Genomic DNA, 19062 nt, shown 5'->3' on the forward strand with positions numbered 1-19062 from the left:
ACGGTAGGACAATGGTTAGCACTGCTGCTTCAAAGCTCCAGGGACCTGGGTTCGATTCCCGGCTTAGGTCACTGTCTGCGTGGATTTGCACATTCTCGTCGTGTCTGCGTGGGTTTCCTCCGGATGCTCCGGTTTCCTCCCACAGTCCAAAGATGTGCGGGTTAGGTTGATTGCCATGCTAAAGAATTGTCCCTTAGTGTCCTGAGATGCGTAGGTTAGAGGGATTAGCGGGTAAATATGTAGGGATATGGGGGTAGAGCCTGGGTGGGGTTGTGGTGGTGCAGACTCGATGGGCCAAATGGCCTCTTTCTGCACTGTAGGGTTGCTATGATCAGTGGATAGGATTGAAAGGTACTGATGCATTTTCAGAAATTAGTGATACTACTCAGGTGTCACATTCCAAATTCAGCACGCAGAGTGACATCGCATTCAACCAACCTCGTTTGTAAACATGGGATTTTTAGACGATGTGTGACCTCCAAATAAAATCTTTAATTTGGTCATGAAAAAAATGGAGTTGTCAGCTTCAATCGTACAATCTAATATTTGTACCTTTTGCGATTTTATTCACGTGTACTAAACCGATATTTAAACATTATAAATGATTGCTGCTTGACTATTCAACACGTTTCGAAAACATGTGAGCTTGTAGGAAGGGACTTAAGAAAGAAATTAGGAGAGCCAGAAGGGGTCACGAGAAGGCCTTGGCAGATAAGATTAAGGAGAACCCTAAGGCGTTCTATAAATATGTGAAGAGTAAAAGGATGAGATGTGAAGGAATAGGACCTATAAAATGTGATGGTGAGAAAGTATGTACAGAACTGGAAGAAAAAGCAGAGGTGCTGAATGAATATTTTACCTCGGTATTCACGGTGGAAAAAGACCTGGCTGGTTGTACTACAGGATTGTGGCGGACTGAAAAGATTGAGTATGTGGACATTAAGGAAGAGGATGTGTTGGAAATTTTGAATAGCAGCAAGATAGATAAGTCGCCAGGACCGGATGGGATGTACCCCAGGTTTCTGTGGGAGGCGATGATCTTTGCGTCGTCGATGGAGACGGGAGAGATTCCAGAGGATTGGAGGATTGTGGATGTGGTTCCTATATTCAAGAAAGGAAATAGGGATAGCCCAGGAAATTACCGACCGGTGAGTCTAACCTCAGTGGTTGGTAAGTTGATGGAGAACATCTTGAGGGACAGGATTGATGAACATTTAGAGAAGTTTAGTGTGCTCAAAAGTAGTCAGCACGGCTTTGTCAAAGGCAAATCGGGTCTTACGAGCCTGGTGGAGTTCTTTGAAAATGTGACGAAACACATTGATGAAGGAAAAGCAGTAGATGTGGTTTACATGGGCTTCAGCAAGGCGTTTGATAAGGTCGCCCATGCAAGACTTCTCGAGAAAGTGAGAGGGCATGGGATCCAAGCAGCTGTTGCCTTCTGGATCCAGAACTGGCTTGCCTGCAGAAGGCAGAGAGTGGTTGTAGATGGGTCTTTTTCTGAATGGAGGTCGGTCAGCAGTGGAGTGCCCCAGGGATCTGTTCTGGGACCCTTGCGGTTTGTCATTTTCATAAATGACCTGAATGAGGAAGTGGAGGGATGGGTTGGTAAGTTTGTCGACGACATGAAGGTTGGTGGTGTTGTGGATAGTTTGGAGGGATGTCAGAAGCTGCAGCGTGACACAGATAGGATGCAAGACTGGGCGGAAAAGTGGCAGATGAACTCCAACCCGGATAAATGTGTAGTGGTCCATTTTGGCAGGTCAAATGGGATGAAGGAGTATAATATCAAGGGTAAGACTCTTAGCAGTGTAGAGGATCAGAAGGACCTTGGGGTCCGGGTCCATAGGACTCTTAAATCGGCCTCGTAGGTAGAGGAGATGGTTAAGAAGGCGTATGGTGTGCTGGCCTTCATCAATCGAGGGTTTGAGTTTAGGAGTTGGGAGATAATGATGCAGCTTTATAAGGCCCTCGTCAGACCCCACTTAGAGTACTGTGCTCAGTTCTGGTCGCCTCATTACAGGAGGGATGTGGAAATTATTGAAAGGGTGCAGAGAAGATTTACAAGGATGTTGCCTGGATTGGTTGGCATGCCTTATGAGGATGGGTTGAGGGAGCTCGGTCTTTTCTCCTTGGAGAGACGAAGGATGAGAGGTGACCTGATGGAGGTGTACAAGATGTTGAGAGGTATAGATAGGACAAAGAACAAAGAACAAAGAACAATACAGCACAGGAACAGGCCCTTCGGCCCTCCAAGCCCGCGCCGCTCCCCGGTCCAGGATTGAATGCTGAATCCAGGATCCCCGCCCAATTTTCCAGCCTATCTACATCCTAATATCCTATCCACCGAGCTGTCCCTCACAGCTCCGATGCTTTGTTCATCACAACCTACTAACTCACCCCCACCCCCCCATTCCAGACCATGTGATCTTCAGGGAGAGGCGAAAACCCAGAGTGAAAACCCCAGGGCCAATATGGGGAAAATAAAATCTGGGAAATTCCTCTCCGACCCCCTGAGGCGATCGAAACGAGTCCAGGAGATCACAGTGGCCCTGATCAGAAAATGCTTCCCAACCCTATTCATTTCCACTTCTGCTTTACGAACACCATCTGAATTCCCTGCCCCCGAGACAGGTTCCCAACTATCCGCAGTCTTGCTCTGTACTGGCACCAGCAAGATGATCATATAATGAAGCCTTGAAACGAGAAACAAAGAACAATTAGCCCGCGCCGCTCCCTGGTCCAAACTAGACCACTCTTTTGTATCCCTCCATTCCCACTCCGTTCATATAGCTGTCTAGATAAGTCTTAAACGTTCCCAGTGTGTCCGCCTCCACCACCTTGCCCGGCAACACACTCCAGGCCCCCACGACCCTCTGTGTAAAATATGTCCTTCTGATATCTGTGTTAAACCTCCCCCCTTCACCTTGAACCTATGACCCCTCGTGAACGTCACCACCGACCCGGGGAAAAGCTTCCCACCGTTCACCCTATCTATGCCTTTCATAATTGGATCGGGTGGATTTTCGGAGGCTTTTTCCCAGGGCTGATATGGCTGCTACGAGAGGACACAGGTTTAAGGTGTTGGGGAGTAGGTACAGAGGAGATGTCAGGGGTAAGTTTTTCACTCAGAGGGTGCTGGGTGAGTGGAATCGGCTGCCGTCCGTGGTGGTGGAGGCAAACTCGATAGGGTCTTTTAAGAGACTTCTGGATGAGTACATGGAACTTAATAGGATTGAGGGTTATAGGTAAGCCTATATATAAGCCTAGGTAGGTAAGGACATGACCGGCGCAACTTGTGGGCCGAAAGGCCTGTTTGTGCTGTATTGTTTCTATGTTCTATGTTGTAAATTGTACGAACCCATCTCTATTGCTTTCACTAGAACGTAACAGCAGGAAAACGTGAAAATTCCGCTCCAGAAATTCTATCACAGTTAAATTATTCATACCTGGAAAACGTAAAAAACAAAATCATCTACAGTATATTCTGTTTAACTGCCATATATTTATTTTTTTAGAAAATCTGCAACTTTTTCAGGCAGACGCCTTAACTGACAAGTGCCAACGTTCTCATTGCATACACTGATAAAACATTTTCTTAAATCAGCTTGGAACCTGAAACAAAGGCTACAGTTTTATCGAAGTTCCCCTTTGCAGCCACAAGTGAATGCGCTTCAGACTCTGAAATTATGCCTCGTGATATTAATCAATCTTTTATACGCATGCGTTAAAACACAATCACAACAGCGGAGGAATTATCGAGGAAATATTGATATGCACTTCTTCAAAAGAAAAAAAAATGACCCAGAAAGAAGGTAGTTTTCATTCTTATGCTACTACTTTAGCGGTGAGACAACAAGAAGAATATCATTATCGACATGTGCGACTATAAGAACAGCAGTACGAAATACAGCCTAACTGGCCGGCAATTACCAATGCGAGAATTTAGCCATTTGAAGAAAATCTGTAATTTACTGATGAACAGATAGCTTGATGCTTTAGATATGGGAGAGGACCCAGAGCATCGGAGGATTGCAAATATTACACTTGTATTGTAAAAGGAGAGTAGGCTATATCTAACAATTACAGGACAATCAATGTTTTGGGAGAACTATGGGCACCATTTCCAGGGGCGATACTAATACCCACTTAGAAAAGCATAATGAAGGCTTCCAGAACAGATTTGTTGAAGGCGAATAATGCCTAAATAAACTGGTTGAGTTTTATGATGGAATAAGGTTGAACGTGGATGAATCTAATGGAACAGCTGGATATTTGCGCATTAAAATGAAATTTGATAAGTTAGTACAAAACAAATTTATTCAACAAATGGCAGAACATGGGATTGACAGGTTGGTGGTAATTTTGGCATATAACCGACGAAATCATAGGGGGAATCGGGTAATGGTGAACGACTTTTTTTATTTAACAGGAGTTAGCAATGCGGTTTAAGTTTAAGTTTATTTCAGATAAAATTTATTTATTCGTGTCACAAGTAGGCTTACATTAATACTGCAACAAAGTTACAGTGAAAATCCCCTAGTCGCCACACTCCAGCGCCTGTTCGGGAACATAAGAACATAAGAAATAGGAGCAGGAGTAGGCCATCTAGCCCCTCGAGCCTGCCCCGCCATTCAATAAGATCATGGCTGATCTGACGTGGATCAGTACCACTTACCCGCCTGATCCCCATAACCCTTAATTCCCTTACCGATCAGGAATCCATCCATCCGCGCTTTAAACATATTCAGCGAGGTAGCCTCCACCACCTCAGTGGGCAGAGAATTCCAGAGATTCACCACCCTCTGGGAGAAGAAGTTCCTCCTCAACTCTGTCTTAAACCGACCCCCCTTTATTTTGAGACTGTGTCCTCTAGTTTTATCTTCCTTACTAAGTGGAAAGAATCTCTCCGCCTCCACCCTCTCCAGCCCCCGCATTATCTTATAAGTCTCCATAAGATCCCCCCTCATCCTTCTAAACTCCAACGAGTACAAACCCAATCTCCTCAGCCTCTCCTCATAATCCAAACCCCTCATCTCCGGTGAGGGAGAATTTAGCATGGCCAATGCACGTAACCAGCACGTCTTTTGGACTGTGGGAGGAAACCAGAGCACCCGAGGCAGTCCACACAGACACCGGGAGAATGTGGAGACTCTGCACAGATAGTCACCCAAGCCGGGAATCAAACCTGGGTCCCTTGCGCTGTGAGGCAGCAATGCTAATGACTGTGCCACCGTGCCTCCCCCATCAATCAGTATCCCCGGGATTGATATTAGGACCCTATTTTTATTGTTACATATTAATAACCAAGACTATGGTTCAAGAGCAAAGGTGTCTTGCTGCAATTGTAGAGAACCCTGGTGGGACTTCAACTGGGTTATTGTGCACACTTTTGGACTTCTTACCTGAAGAAGGATATATTTACCATAGGGGAAGTGTAAAAGGTTTCACCAGAGTGATTGTGGGATGGCTACGTGGTCCTATGAAGACAGATTCCCTGGAGTTTGGAGGAATGATAGGGGATCACGTTGAGACATGTAAAATTCTCACAAAGCTCGAAAACATTGATGCAGGAAAGAAGTTTCCACTTGCTAGGGGTCTCCAACCAGAGCACACAGTTTCAGAATGCGGGTTGGCCATTTCGTTCTCAGAGGAGGAGGAATTCCTTCACTTAATGGGTGGTAAAACTTTGAAGTTCCTTGGCAAAGGAGGTTGCGCGGGCTCAATTTAGTATGCTCACGACTGAAATCGTTGGAATTTCTAAACAGTAAAGAGATCAAGGAACCTGACAATAGTCCGGGAAAGTTTTGAGATGGCAGGTCAGTCATCATCAAATTGAATGGCGGAGCATACGCAAGGGGCATACGCTTTCTCCTATTTCCTATGTGTCTGTAACGATTACCATGTCCGATGTTGCAAATTGTAAAACAGGAAGGCGTAATAAATAGTGAGGAACATACTTAAAAGATTCCAGAAGAACACAGATAGAACTAGTGAAATCGGCAGACACATGACAAATACAATTAAATCCTATTAAATTTGAAAATGCATGCTTTGAGAGAAACAAGATAGAGCATCAAAATATGACACACTGTGCTCTTTGAGATGCTACACGAACAGGGGAGAAACCAATGTGCACATTCATAAGCCCTTAAAGACAACAGGGTGGTTATGAAAGCCAGTGGGATGATGGATTTGTGAAAGAAATACAAAGGAATGAAAGACAAGATAAATTTACCTATCGCTCGTTAGATTTAAGCTGAAGTATTCAGTAAAATTTTGAGCAGCAGACTTTGGAAAGGATATTTAAAATTTTAACAGACTGCAGTGAAAATTTACCAGCATGTTACCAGAAATGAAGGGCATCAAACATATGGAGAGATTGGAAACCTGGATTTGTCCTCCCTGGAGCCACCAATGTTAAGGCGAATTCGTGCGGAAGAATTCAAAATTACGAGGGTAATTGCCGAGATTAATACGGAGAAGCTGCGTCTTCTGATAACTCAGTTAGTAATCGGATGTCATAGATTTAAACTAATTGACAAAACAACCAGAAAAAAAATTAAACGAAAAATGTGTTCACAAAGAAGTTTGCTAAAACCTGGAGCGCAAGACCTTGAAAGAATGGTGCAAGAACCTTCCATTGGAAATTTCAAAAGATGATTGGGCATGTTATAGAAAGTATGGGGGGACCCAGAAGATTCTGGAATGGAAACTAATTATATTACACTTTTAGGCACACAGGAAAATGATTTTCTTCTGCACTGTATAATTCTTCAATGACATTTACCATTCTCAGCAGAGACATTTCCTGAAATTATATCCCTGGGTCGGAGTCCGGAGTGACTCGGTCCGTGAAAGGCAAAGTAGGATGACAAGGCTTCAGAAACAGAAAATCACTTTTGGATGATTCAGGAGACAAACAGACGGCGTAACGGTAACGTTCAGCTTGACCTGGTCCAATATAATTTAACTGTTCGTTTACTGCTGATCTCCGAATGAAGGTATGATCTGCATTACTCTGGCTGTAACAGCAAATTGTAAAGCAACTGTCTTCAACGACGTTTCTGTCTTGTTTACATTTTAGGACGACCAGAAAAATAATGATGACAAGAAAGAAGAAGGATGTTGATCCCAAAATGATGATTAAATAGTGATTTATATCCGAAAAATATCCCACAGTTCGAGGTTGGTAACTTAGTTCCGAAGGTTTTTTAGTAGCATTAGGCATGATTGAAAAGAAAATTGCGACCGTACTGGAGAGGCTTGGCTGTCCATGATCCTTGATGCAGATAACGATTCTCTCTGTGGTGAGGTCTTGGTCTCTCAAACTGCGAGTTGCTCTGATGTCTCCAGAGTGAAGACCCACAGTAAACAGACTTGCATCAGTTGCTTCCAACAAATGATAAGAAAGCCGTGCATTCTGACCAGAATCCGCATCCGTAGCGATTACCTTAGTGACCACGTATCCTGTAAGTACTGTTTGGGATGGAATCTCCACTGATGCCGAACTGTTCCACGTCAAAGGAGAAACAATGACCGGAGCATTGTCATTTTGATCCAAAATAATGACATTCACCACGGTCGCGCTGCTCAGTGGGGGAGATCCATTATCCTGAGCACGAACGTTGATCTGAAAATGTTTCAGTTGCTCATAGTCAAAGGAACGCAGTGCGTAAATGTAACCATTTCTCGAGTTAATGCTGACGTAAGCAGACGCAGACATTTCTTGTAACGGATTCGACAAAATAGAATATGACACTTCCCCATTAGAATTTAAATCAGGATCTAAAGCAGTAGCAGCAAAAATAGAAGAACCGGGAGTGTTGTTCTCCATGAGATATAGATCATATGAAGATTGTGTAAACCTCGGGGCGTTGTCATTTACATCAGTTACTGAAACTAAGACAGTTTTATTTGTTGAAAGAGGGGGAATCCCTCCGTCCCAAGCTGAAATAGAGATGTTGTACATCGAAAAGTTTTCGCGATTTAGTACAGTTTTGGTAACCAATTTGTAGCTGTTTCTCAAAGATTTTTGAAGTTTAAAAGGAAGCTGCGCTGGAACCTGGCACTGAACCTCTCCATATTCGCCAGAATCTAAATCTGTTACACTGATCAGAGCTATTACAGTCCCCGGGGGAGCATCTTCCTGCACCGTACTGGACACCAAAGTCACTTCAAGATCCGGGGCGTTGTCATTCGTGTCGATTAGTACGACTATGACTTTGGCATGTCCTGCCATGCCGGCCAGGCCGTTATCCACAGCTTCCACATCAAGTTCATAAACGCTTGATTCCTCAAAATCCAGTACACCTTGAACTCTAATCTCTCCAGTTACCGGGTCCAGTGTGAACAGTTCCCGAATCTTTTCGGACACGTGGCTTGTAAAGGAATAGGTCAACTCAGCATTCATGCCTTCATCTAAATCAACCGCATTAATTTTTGTTACCAAGGTACCTTTGGTGACGTTTTCGTCGACACTCGCCCTGTATATTTCATGATCAAATGCAGGCGCGTTATCATTGACGTCCAGCACAGTAATCATTATCCGAGTTATACCAGATCTCGCAGGAATTCCGCCGTCAATGGCTGTCAGTACCAGCTGAAAGATCGCCTGTTTCTCACGGTCTAAAGGTTTTTTTAAAAGCAACTCAGCACTGCTACTCCCGTCACTTCTTGTCTGCACTTTAAGACCAAAGTGCTCATTTAGACTAATGTGGTAATTACTGACTGTGTTTGTGCCCACGTCCGGATCATGCGCGCTCTCGAGGGGGAAGCGCGCTCCTGGCGAAATTAATTCATTAATCTGCAGGGAAAATTCACTCTTTGGGAATCTGGGTGAATTATCATTTACATCTAGTATCTCCACTGCAATTGGGTGTATTTCCATCGGATTATCAAGAGCTATTTGTAAATTAAGGGGACAAGTCAAGCTTTGTCTGCACATTTGTTCCCTATCGATTCTATCATGAACAAGCAAATTTCCATTTTCCAGATTTACCTCTACGTATCGCTGCGTTACATCAGAGACGAGCCGAAAATTGCGAGTAGATAATTCCCAAACGTTTAATGCTAAATCCTCAGCGACATTCCCGACAACTGCCCCACGTTCCAATTCCTCAGGTATCGAATAGTGAATTTGTCCAGACACCAGATCCAACACACAAAGCAGCAAGATGAAATACGCCCTGCACATCAGTGTATTCGCCATTGTCCGGGGCTGGATTCTGTCATCAAATTTCAAAATATTTTCCGATCGTAAGGATTAACTGGCCTCCAAAGCTGATACAATCGCTCAACTATATTTGTTTATCCATATTCAAACACGGAATCTAGAAATGCAAAGTCTCGACCTCAGCTGCTTTGCTGAACATGGCCGCACAGCACAAACGCAATCACAGACTGTCTCTTCGCTTCTGTTCTGTGCTACCGCGGAGAGGGAGGGGGTAGATCCCTCGTAGCGTCTCAGCTGCTTATTGGTAGACAGCGACACGAAGAGCCGCAACCAATAATTGCAGCAACTGTTCTTAAAGCTAGACTGTTTCGAACTCGTTTGCAATGCAACGAACAGAAAAATTTGCAGTGCGCAACCAAAAATGCCCACAAGAGTTCATATCAAATAATTCAAAGATAAAAAGAGCGATCGTCGCATATGATCTACAGCTCAATTAGATACGCACTGGAAGTGTCTTAACGTACAACGCTAGTGGTAGGAGGTGGAAAATTCCAAATGGAAGAGAAATGGAAAATGGTATGAGGCTGGATCTGCCGTTTCTTTTCGGTCAGCACCATGACGGAAGAAATTATCTTCTTCAGTGTAATTGGAGGATGTTAGGAAACTAGAATGGAAATTATAGACATACTGTTCCACTGTCAGAGATGTGTCCGCTAATGAGACCAGTGGCTGCCAAGGCGGGCAAAAAATTGTTGCTGTACGTCCAGCAGTGCTGTGATGCATGTCAGTGAGTTCAAAATGTTACTGCATTCGGTGTGTAATATAATCTTGAGTACGCTGTACAATTCCTACTTTGACTTAGGACCTAATAAAACGGAATTCAACTTTCAAAGGTAAACATTATCGAAGTCATTAAAGTAAAGGGGCAGCACGGTGGCACAGTGGTTAGCACTGCTGCCTTACAGCGCCAGGGACCCGGGTTCGATTCCCGGCTTGGGCCACTTTCTGTGTGAAGTTTGCACGTTCTCCCTGTGTCTGCGTCAGTTTCCTCCGCGTGCTCCGGTTTCCTCCCACAGTCCAAAGATGTGCTGGTTATGTGCATTCGCCATGCTAAATTCTTCCTCTGTGTACCTGAACAGGTGCTGGAGTGTGGCGACTGGCGAAATTTCACAGTAACTTCATTGCAGTGTTGATGTAAGACTACTTGTGACGAATAAATAAAAGCAAGTAACTGCAGATATATTTCATTCATGCATCGGACGTGAGCGTCGCTGGCTGGTAGGATTTTATTGCCTACGGCTTGTTGCCCTTGAGAAGGTGCCGGTGAGCTGCCTCCTTGATACGCTACATTCCATGTGCTGTAAATTGCCAAACAATGCTGTTCGGTCGGGAATTCCAGGAATTTGACCCAGCGACTGCAAAGGAACGGCGATATATTTCCAAGCCAGGGTGGTGAATGGCTTAGAGTGTAGTGTTCCTGCGTATCTGCTGCCCTTGTCCTTCTCGGTGGAAATGACATAGAATTGGAAGGGGTTGTCTAAGGTCTTTGGTGAATTTGGTGAATTTCTGCAGTGCAGCTTGTAAGTAGTACACACTGCTGCTACTGAGCGTCGGTGTTGGAGGGAGGGGACGTTTGTGGATGTGGAGCCAACCAAGCGGGCTGTTTTGTCCTGAATGTTGTCAAGCCGTTTTGAGTGCTGTCCGAGCTGCAAACATCCAGGCAAGTGGAGAGTAATCCATCACACTTCTGATTTATGGCTTGTAGATGGTGGATAGGATTTGGGGAATCAAGGGTTGAGTAACTCGCCGCAGTATTCCTAGCCTCTGACCTGCTTTTGTCGCCAACACGTTTATGTGATGAGTCCACTTGACTTTCTGGTCAACGGTAACCCCAAAGATATTGACAGAAGGGCATTCGGTGATGGTAACACCATTAACTGTCAAGGGGCGGTAGTTTGATTGCCTCTCATTGGTGAAGGTCATTGCCTGGCATTTGTGTGACGTGAATGTTACTTGCCACTTGTCAGCCCAGGCTTGGGTGCTGGAATCTGAAAATTTCAGCAGGCATGACAGACTCGGTGGAGAGAAAACAGAGCTGACGTTTCGAGTCTGGATGATTTCTTCTCGCTCGAAAGAGGTTGTCAGACCTGCTGAGATTGTCTTGCATTTTCTGTTTTTGCTATCATTGAAGTAAATGTTGCCATTGAGAGACAATGTGGAACTTGAGCTAACAAGTCGGCAAGCTGCTTACATTCTTGTCCATAACTGCTTGACTTTAATGGAAATTATAATGGGGGCTGATGGAAAATGTGTTACCAACTCGCTCCCAACCATTGCACTTCCGCACAATGTCAAGATTTATCTTACACAGCCTTTTGTCGACCATATCCCCTGGCACTGGATAGTCAATGTCTTTTCCCAAAGATAGGGGATTCTAAAATTAAAGGGCATAGATTTAAGGTGAGAGGGGAGAAATACAAAAGTGTCCAGAGGGGCAATTTTCATCACACAGGGTGGTGAGTGCCTGGACCAAGCGGCCAGAGGTAGTAGTAGAGGCGGGTACAATTCTGTCTTTTAAAAAGCATTTAGACAGTGACATGGGTAAGATGGGTATAGAGGGATATGGGCCAAATGCAGTCAATTGGAATTAGCTTAGGTGTTCAAACAAAAAGGCGGCATGGACAAGTTGGGCCGAAGGGCCTGTTTCCGTGTTGTGAACCTCTATGACTCTACATGCATTCAAGATTTCCACCTTTTTGTTGTAAACGGATGTTAGAGATAGCATGTCTGGGCGTTTCAAGACTCCTCTGTTCTTTTTGAATAATTGTGTTTGTTTTCTATGTTGTAAGTGTGATAACAAGGGAAAGTGTTAAGAGCTTTTTTAAATTCGGCAAAAACTGTTTCTTTAAGCCAAACGCACTGCCCGTTCTAATTGACAATAAAATTGCTGCATCATTGGAAATTCCTGCTTCCATACTGGCAGAAGGCGAACTGGGTGGACCTTACTCTTTTTCTTCCAGGAATTCCTACCTTTTCCTTACTCACAGCCGCTACTGCGTTTTAAAAAGTCAATCAAGCAGGTGTTTGGAATTTAAAAATTGCAGCTCTGGGACGAACGTCAGTGCCCTTCGCGAGGATAAGGCTTTTGATGAGGTATACTTGGTATGTGATAGGAGGTGGCAGCAACATTTTGCATGAACTAAAATTTACGCATTGTGCAGAACCTAACGGGCGCCGACCAGGAATACTTTGCAATAGTAGGATCTGGAATTGATGAAGATATCACTAAGTCTTTCACTGGGAGATGGGCTGGGATAGGAAAGGAGGCAGGTATGTTTTTGGAGGCTTAAGCAGTGATTGCAAGGATAAAATGATTTGGTACAGGGCTCTGACTGAAATGATTGAGAACACTCCTGTTCCGACTGAAGCAATGGCTGAGATAATTTCAAGGACCTAGCACTTATGATGAGGGCCGGAGACAATGCTTTCTGTCTGCTCAATGGCGAAGGGAAATACATCTCAGACTTCGATATTTGATCAATATTCAGACAACATTGCGATGATAAAAAATAGATCCTTGGATATCTCCAGAAAGAATATCATGCGTGCAGAAGGGGAGTCATGATTAGATAACATTGTGAAATGTGAAACCAGGAAAAACCGACCCAATGAACTGAACGACAGGGGAAAGATGCTGTGATCTATCGAACCAAGGGCTGCAGAGAGGGCTAGGTGAACAAAGGAGAATGTTTCACAAGAGCCACAGTCACAGGGAAAGCTTGGAAAGTATGGAAGCCGGAATTTCCAGTGATGCTGCCGTTTTATTGTCAATTAGAAAAGGCCGTGTGTTTGGCTAGAATAAACAGTTTTTTGCCGAATTTAGAAAGCTCTTAACACTTTACCGTGTTATCAAACTGAAAACACAGAAAGCTGTTTCTCCTAATAATGGTTAGTTTTATGATGTGGAGGAAAACAATAGATGTGTAATTCTACAACATGAATTTTGCAAGGAAGAGCTTTTGACTTATTTTCCTCGAACATACTTGGAGGAAAGGGCAGAATTACATAATTTCGAAAGCAGGCTGAATTATGTGTAAGAATATTCTGGCTGCATTGCATAACCACAGGATTGTGCAGTCACATAAACCTACAGTTAGAGTCTGTGACATGTCAGTCATTTCGCAGCACATGGAGTATTTATTTGTGAGAATATTGTGGGTACTTAATGTGAGAATATTGCGAATCCCGATATCCAAATATCAAAACAGGTTAATTCTCCCCAACAAACCAGAGGTCCTGCGTAAAATGAGAATTAAATGTGGGAGATACTTTTACCCAGGCAAAATTGGTCGAGATGCTGTATATTTTTTGTGCATGATATTTAATATTTCGTAAAGGATGATTTGTCAAACATTCTCACTACACATAATGGGAAAAGCATTTTTTTGACATGCTGTCTAAAAGAAAGCTTTCAACGTTGCACTCAGCTTTGAAAGAGTGAAGTCTGCAAATATGCTTTCTGCTACTACTCTGTCTACTGTACATGTGAATGCAAACATACACAGCAGGCGAGAGAGGAATCACAAAGAGGCATACCAATATCCAATTCATGTAAACCCTATAGTATAGAATGCTGTCATGCTGACATGGCTGTCAAAAAAGTCAGTAATATGTCGCACCGTGGACATATGGGCAGATAGGACCAGCAAGAAGCAGTTTCGCCTATCATGCATTCTAATAACTACACAAGGAAATAATCAAATAGACAAAACGTACTCCCTGGAACACAAAAATTAACCCTTCATCAAAGTCAATTACCTGTCAGCATAAAGGTTCTTGTCTAAATTATGTCATCCCGTTTGTGTTGTGGATATTCACTTCATTGAAAGGCAAAGTTGGATGACAGGGTTTTAAAAATAGAAAATCGCTCTTGGATGATTCTGGAGATAAACACACTGTGTAACCAAATCTTTCAGCCTGACCAGGCCCACTATAATTTAAAGACACGTTTCCTGTAGGTCTCGGATTAAAGGACAGGTTAGAATTCCTCCGACTACGGCAACAAACTCTGGTGCTGTGATCTTCAGCAACATTGCTTTCTTGGTTAAACTTCAGGGTGATCAGAAAAATTATGATGATAAGAAACAGAAATGAAGTTGATCCGAAAATGATGATCAAATAGCGATTCAAATCCGAAAAATGAACTGAGTATTTGGCTTCGTAGGTTAATTTGGGAGATTCCTCTGTAACATTGGACAAAATTGTAAAGGAGATTGTTGCCGTACAGGAGAGACTCGGCTGCCCATTATCTTTTACCAAGAGCACCAGTCTTTCTGTGATGATGTCATGGTCTGCAAAATGTCGAGTTGCTCTTATTTCACCAGACAGGAGATCCACATGAAACAGACTGGGATCAATGGCCTCCAACAATTGGTATGAAAGCCGTGCATTCTGTCCAGAATCGGCATCAGTGGCGATTACCTTGGTAACATGGTATCCTGGATATACAGACTGCGGCGTAACATCCACTGATGCTGAGCTGTTCCATACTACAGGTGAAACAATAACTGGAGCATTGTCATTTTGGTCCAGGATAATAACATTCACCGTGGCAGTGCTGCTCAGGGGAGGAGATCCACCGTCCTGGGCTTGAACTTTGAACTGGAATTGCTTCAGTTCTTCATAGTCAAAGGAGCGAAGTGAGTAAATGTTGCCATTTTTGGAATTAATTGTGACGTGACCAGGTCCTTGCTCCATCCGACTCTCCAAAATAGAATAGGCCACCTGACCATAATGGTCCATATCAGAATCTAAAGCTGTAACCGCAAATATGGAAGCACCAGGAGCATTGTTTTCCATCAGATACACGTTGTATAACGATTGTGTGAAACTCGGTGCGTTGTCATTTTTATCAGAAACAGAGACCATGATAGTTTTCCGTGTTGACAGAGGGGGCGATCCTCTGTCCCATGCTGAAATAGTGATGTTGTACTCTGGCACTGTTTCACGATCGAGGATATCATTTGTAACCAACTTATAGGCGTTCCGTAAAGACTTTTGTAATTTAAATGGAACATTCCCAGTAATCTGGCAATAAATCTGTCCATTTTCTCCTGAATCTCGATCCGTCACCTTAATTATAGCAATCACAGTTCCAGGTTGGGCATCTTCGGCGATTGCATTGGATACTGACGCGAACTCGACATGGGGTGCGTTATCATTCATATCAATTAGTTCAACCATAACTTTGGCATGTCCTACAAGTGGAACATTATCCACTGCCTGTACATCCAGCTCATAAACACTTGAATCCTCGAAATCCAATACACCTTGAATCGAAATCTCTCCCGTTACCGGATCCAATTTGAACATTTCACGAATCTTTCGGGGAACGTGTCTGGTGAAAGAATATGACAACTCAGCATTTGTCCCCTCATCTGAATCAGCAGCGTTGATTCTTAGGAGTAATGTACCCAGAGCCGCGTTTTCAGTCACACCAGTCCGATATATTTCATGGTCGAATACAGGTGCGTTATCGTTGCTGTCCAGCACAACAATGACAATCCGAGCTGTGCCAGATCTCTGAGGTACCCCGCCGTCCACGGCGGTCAATACTAGTTCGTAGCTGGATTGTTGTTCACGGTCCAAGGGGTTCTCTAATATCAGCTCCGCACTTTTACTCCCATCGCTTCTGCTTTTCACTTCGAGGCCGAAGTGTTCGTTTGGACTGATCTGATAAGTGTTGATTGCATTTGTGCCCGCGTCCGGATCATGCGCGCTCTCGACAGGAAAGCGCGTGCCAGGTGCAATTAGTTCACTGATCTCCAATGAAAATTCTTCCTTTTCAAAACTAGGTGAGTTGTCATTTATATCTAATATTTCCACCACAGCGCTGTGCATTTCCAACGGATTGTTCAGCGCTATTTCTAGAGAAAGGGAACAGCTGGAACTTTGCCTGCAAATCTCCTCTCTGTCGATTCTTTTATTAATATATAAAATTCCATTCTCCAGATTTACCTCAATATATTCCTTCCTGACATCGGAGAGAAGCCGAATCTTGCGAGCAGGTAACTCCCAAACCTGCATCTTCAAATCCTCGGCGATATTCCCAACAAAGGCCCCACGCTCCAGTTCCTCGGGAATCGAGTAGCGAATGTGTCCCAAAACCAGGTCCAACACACAAAGAAGGAAAATAAAAGGCGTTCTTCCCCTGCTCGTAATCGCCATTGTTCTGGGCTGGATTTTCTTTTAAAAATACCCAAATCTACTCCAATTGTTTAAATGAACTCCATGAGGGTCTCACATAGAATTTGATAACCGATATTAAGCCGAGAAATTGAAATATTAAACCTGACTCTTATTACTGAACATGGCCGCAGAGCGTAACGCACACACAGCCAGCATCTCTGTCTTTCTCTTCTTCTGGTCTGCTCTTACCGAATGGGGGAGGGGGTAGATCTCTTGCGACGTAACAGCTCCTAATTGGTACACAGCGACACGAAGAGTCTCAGCCAATAACTGCAGCAAAAGTTCCTTAAAGAATATTTGTCTCCATATGCATTCTGAAGCTGCCAACGATATTTAAAGTTATGCAACTAAAATTATAGATGCGTATGGCAGAGTGCCGCCTGACAAAGACCATCAACATTTTGTGCAATCGAATATTGACGTTCACCCTATTTATGTATAGTTTGTCCTGATCAGCAGTGATGCATAGCAGATGGATTTCTTGCATAATAATCTTTATATCCTGGCTTGTCAGATGCAACTTGGAAGCATCATATAAAAGACGACTAACCACGCTGCTGCCAGAAACATAAGGCTGCTGCTTGTGACATTTGTCATCAATTATGCAGTGCTGCATCAATTAACGTGGCTAGCATTTTGTAGGCTAACAATGCAGTGAGCGCATTGGCGAGCATTCCAGTATCAAAACGCATCATAAACAGCAAAATGCCAATCTAGAAAGTTCTCCCAAATTGCTAGATGCAACCAGAACAATGTTGCAATGATCTGATCGTCGTCTTGCTAATCCTCTTCGATTAAATACATTTTTCTCAGGGACAAACTGAATGTGGAGGAAGCAACGGTGAAAATCGTAATGCTCATAAATCCGTATTTATCTTTGCGACATGCTTTATTTTAAAAAGTTTTTAAACATGAAAAATCCCAGGACAGAGGCAATATAGAGGGGCTTAATGGAAGTTGTGGAAAAAAATGAATAGAAGCTTCCAGAAACCAGGGCATGAAAAAATGGAAACATCCAGAAAGACTGAATTTAAAGGGATAAAGAACTGAAATCTGAAGTTAAAGAAATTGTAAAGTGGGGCTCACAGTTAAAGGTCGGGTTAAAAGCTGCAGATATGGAGACATCAGCGAGCGAGAAGCCAGGCATCTATGCTGACCCCATTGTTGGTGAGATGTTAATACATCCTGTGAAGCAGTTTTGATCCTTTGGCTTCGCTAAGCGATTGTGTGGCAGCATGAATAGACGTGGCGATCCAGGGCATAGGAATACAAAATTAAAATTCGTCTTTTCCTGCTTAATAGATTTTTTTTTGTTCGTTTGATTAAAAGTTCATCAGCACCTCTGTGTCTCTTTTCGGCCACGGCTCTAAACAAGAAATACATTTTAAGATCTATCAAACCGGGTTCAAACTTGGAATCTGACTTGTCCAGTGGTCACGTCAGCTGGTAATATAACAGACAGTTGGCCAACTTGGCTCCCCTCATTTCTCAGCACCAGATCCAGCAATGCCTATTTTCCCACTGATATAAGAACGTACTGAACATGGTAGTTCTCCATAGCACATTTTCGAAAATGCTCCCTTACAGAAATATCGGGAAATACAGGATTTAATGAGTGGGAGGAACTGAAGGAAATCAATATTAGCATGGAAATGGTGTTGGGGAAATTGAAGGTATTGAAGGCCGATAAATCCCCAGGGCCGGGCAATCTGTATCCCAAGAGTACTTAAGGATTGGCCCAAGAAATAGTGAATGCATTGGTGGTCATCTTCCCAGAGACTATAGATTCTGGAAGAGTTCTTACGGATTAGAGGGTAGATAATGTAATCCTATTATTTAAAAGAGGAGTTAAAGAGAAAGCAAGAAATTATAGACCAGTCAGACCGACATTAAAATTTGTTTTACAGACTGCAGTAAGACATCCCAAACTTTAGAATTACTTTAGAAACATTCTGGATTATTTCAGAAACCTTTAGAAAACTAGCTTCTCAGCAGCCTTTATTCGCAACTTCGCCTATGATGTCCATGAACGGTATTCACTTATATTTCCAGGCTTTTCGTACCAATTGTCCTTTCGTTTCTCTGGGGCTTATTTTTTTGCACATTATTTCACTGTATAATTTTCCCTGCTTCGGGCAGAGCTGATAGATGTTCTCTCTCCAGATTTCTTTCTGCAATTGCTCTGACTTTCAGCTAAAAAAACTAAGAACAAAGTAAATCTTTCTCTCTCTGGAAAGTGGCCTCGTGTTACTAAGCAATGTAGTGCTTCTATTTATTCTTCACACTGTATCTCCCTCTAAGCACAATAGAACCCTATTTGGAATTGATACAGACCCCACACATACAAACACCTTTGCCTAGCAGGAATACACGTATAGGTTCCTTCCATGAACAAAGAGATTAAATTAAAACAATTTAAAACTATACCTTATTTCTACCGCTTACCAATACAAATATAAATCCCTAAAAACTACTTCTGTTTACCTAACACAACCCTGTGTCAGTCAGCTGAATTCAAGATGTGTGGCTTTTTATTGTTGATATATGTTCGAGATATCATTCATGGGATTTCAAGACTCCTCCGTTATTTTAAAGAATTGTAAGCAACGGCAGGTATTTTTCTGTTTTTTCAATGCAGTAAC

General features: G+C 43.1%; 2 pseudogenes; both read right to left on the minus strand.

Annotated features, from left to right (window-relative positions):
• Positions 1-6814: 6814 nt before the first annotated feature.
• LOC144505604 (protocadherin alpha-C2 pseudogene) lies at positions 6815-9208 on the minus strand (annotated as a pseudogene).
• A 4809-nt stretch (positions 9209-14017) lies between these two features.
• Positions 14018-16399, minus strand: LOC144505605 (protocadherin-10 pseudogene; annotated as a pseudogene).
• Positions 16400-19062: the final 2663 nt, after the last annotated feature.

The sequence above is a fragment of the Mustelus asterias genome, chromosome 16 (genome assembly GCF_964213995.1).
Source record: "Mustelus asterias chromosome 16, sMusAst1.hap1.1, whole genome shotgun sequence".
In the NCBI taxonomy this organism is placed as follows: Eukaryota; Metazoa; Chordata; class Chondrichthyes; order Carcharhiniformes; family Triakidae; genus Mustelus; species Mustelus asterias.